Raw genomic sequence first — 3,253 nt, 5'->3', positions numbered from 1 at the left:
TTTATATATATATATATATAAAATAAACATATGGCTATATATTTTTTATGCATATATTAAAAAATGTATTCATGTGTATGTATACTATATAATACATATATAGTATACATACACACACATATATATCTATGTAAAATATACATATGGCTATACATTTTTATACATATATAAAAATAATATATAAAAATAATTGATATATATATATAAAATAAACATATGGCTATATGTATAATAGACATATAGATATATCTATATAGAAGCACATCTACATAGAGAGAGAGAGAGAGAGAGAGGTTTTTGTATGGTATTTTTAAACCGGAGCTCCCGGAGAGAACCAAAGTTAGAAAATATATCCATCCCTCTGTCCATCCCTCTCTCCATCCCTCTCTCCATCCCTCTGTCCATCCCTCTCTCCATCCCTCTGTCCATCCCTCTCTCCATCCCTCTGTCCATCCCTCTCTCCATCCCTCTGTCCATCCCTCTCTCCATCCCTTTGTCCATCCCTCTGTCCGCCCATCAATGATGGACCGATTTATACATCATGGATGTTTTTGTATAGTAATGTCAAACCGGACCACCCGTAGAGAACCTAAGTTAAAAAGTCCATCCTTCCATCCGTTCCACTCTCTTCCTCTTCTCCCTTCAGTAAAAGTATTTCCACCATCCCTCCTTTGTGTGGTCCCTGCCTTTTACTCTGTCTTTCGTCCGTCGAGAATTTGCTTTTGCTTTATATTTGCTGTCATTGTCTGAGTCTTCAGTCTCTGCCCTAGCTTTTGAACATCTGACTTTTGACCTAGAACTCCCCTTCAATTGATTGTCACTTTCTTCTTCGTGGCAGTCTGTTGAATCCTCTGTCGACATCTCCTCAGCTGTGGGGCACAGACTGTATCTTCTTCTGGAGGAGTCTGTTGACTCATCGTCTGAATTATTTACAAATAGTCTCGAATCAGGTGTCAGTCTTCCTAGGGCTTGTGGATATTTCAGGTTGGAATCTGTCGACTCGTCAGTCATGTTGTGCTCATAATCTGCGTCGATTGAAGAATCATCTGAAAATTTTTCTGGTTTCCTGATTGCATTCAAATTCTCTGTTGAAGAAATTTCTGGTCTCACTGGCTTGTAAGGTTTAAGGTCCCCCAGAAATTTCTCAATTTCTGGTTGGAAAGCCTTATATTCCTTCAGGAGATTATTGATTTTATTCTTGAAATAATTCAGGCGTTTCTTCATCTTCTTGTCTTTCTTCTTCTCCAATTTAAACGTGGAAAGCTTTCGTTTGGTTCCAAGTTTTACTTTTGCCTTCAACTCATCAATCTTCTTCAGGTGATCATTCTCAACCCGCTCCAGATCTCTGATCTTCTTCTCCATGTCTGTGTAAATAACCTCCCAGGAAGTTTGATCTGAAAGTCTGTCTGTTAAGACCAGAACCACCGTTTCTAACTCTGTGTTGAGGGCTGTGAGTCTTCGTTTCTCATCTACTGCGCACAGAAACTGGTATTTTAACATGGGCACATTGGTCGCTTGATGTCTCAACATTTTGATCATTTCCACTAGTTTCTCGTTCTTTTCGACTTCTACCTTCACTTCTTCCTGTTCCGCCGCTACTTTCTGCTTCACAGTGACCAAGTCGTACATTTTTAATTTCTGCCTGATCTCTCTAAAGTAGTTGTCTTGAAAGGCCATCATCTCCTTGCTTTCCCTTTCCTTCTCTGTGAACTCATCAAATAGCTTAGTTTGATGTACCAGTTGTCGTGACAAGACGGCAACATTTTTTCTTAACTCTCTGTTAAGAAATGTCAGCCGTTCCTGCTGTTGCTGCGCCGCCATTTTCAAAGATTTCATCACAGGTGCCTCAAGCAGTTGTTCGTTCATGCTTTTCATCACGTCAAAAAGCATATCTCTCCTTTTGCATAGGGTGTCCACTTTTTCTCTCTCATCAATCCAGATGTCAGATTCCAGATTCAGCTTAAAGAGCCGTCTTTCGCATTCCTTGAAAAACTCCTTCTCATCTTTCTCCAGTCTTTTCCGATTTTGATAATGGCTTCTGCGGTCCTTGGCGTTCTCGAGTTCTGTGTTGATTTTCAAGAGCTTCTGGAACGCCCTCCTGTTCTTCCTGCGGACTTTTTCAGCATCAAACACAGGAGCTGCTGCTTTCTCCTTCTCAGCTTTATACATTTTGAGATTTTTCTCGCGGGTAAATCCAAAAAAGTCAGAGCTAAACAAAATGTAGGTCGGACAGCTTCAGGGCCAAAATCCAACTGGAGAGAATTCTGATGACTCATAGACGAAAGCTGCAGCATCAGAGGGTGACATCATCAGTCTGTGTGTGATGTCATAACGTTCCATCAGGGCTCTTTTTTATAATCATTGCTTAGACATAGACAGAGTTTGTCATTCAATTGTATGTTTAAAAATATACAAATTGAAAGAAATTTTGTTGCAAGGCTCATATGATAATAATAAACAAATAAGTGACAATAAAAGTATTGATGTAAATATATATGTATGTGTATATATATATAATAGATGCTTGTGTGGCTTTTAAAAGTGTCCTGAAAGCTGCAGTTCCCTCACTGTCTTAATTTTTCTCAGTAACATCAGGCAACAGAAATCTAACATCTGAATTTTCCTCAGAAATGTTTGTGAAATTTATTTAAATTTAGATTTTTGTCCAGTGGACTCACCGAAACTCAAATAAAAACACAGAGCGGCGTCCTGGTTTAGAGAACAGCAGTCCTAGAAAATGTGAGAGCATGGAGGGAGTTTTATACCCGGAAAGTAAACGTTGCCATGGCGATTCAGTGTGGTTGCCCAGGGCAACCCCTTAAAGAATTTGTTGCATTCTAAACTGAATTTGGCTACATTATTAAATCTGTTGACATGATTGGATGGATGATATTTCTCTCTACATAACTGGGGCCTGCTTTGCCTCCTGAATGCCTTTAAACAATTCAACTATCTGACCATTTGTTGTTGCCTTTTAATTATTTTTTTTAATAGTTTTAAATGTTAATAAGTCACTGAAATTCTTGCCTTTCATTATTTTTCCTTTATTTCTAAAAACATAAATAAATTCACCTTGTCCAAATATTTGGAAACCCCTTTGGAAAAATAAAACCAGTATTTAAATTGACATCTGTTACTCTGCTTCCAAAGGGAAGCAGCTAAATGTTGGTAAAAGTCAATATAAGGCGCCAAATTACTTTTTTTTTTCCCCATTTGAGAAAACATAGGACACGCAAATGACGGTTACTGTGTG

The 3,253-nt window shown here is 38.2% G+C and overlaps 1 protein-coding gene across 1 annotated transcript in view; it reads left to right on the top strand.

Annotated features, from left to right (window-relative positions):
- The window catches only part of skic2 (SKI2 subunit of superkiller complex), a 25,969-nt gene that overhangs the window by 13,946 nt on the left and 8,770 nt on the right, over positions 1-3,253 (top strand). The gene's annotated exons all lie outside the window — the stretch shown is intronic.

This window comes from Poecilia formosa, unplaced genomic scaffold (assembly GCF_000485575.1).
Source record: "Poecilia formosa unplaced genomic scaffold, Poecilia_formosa-5.1.2 Scaffold391, whole genome shotgun sequence".
In the NCBI taxonomy this organism is placed as follows: Eukaryota; Metazoa; Chordata; class Actinopteri; order Cyprinodontiformes; family Poeciliidae; genus Poecilia; species Poecilia formosa.
This window is presented reverse-complemented; position numbering and strand designations above follow the sequence as displayed.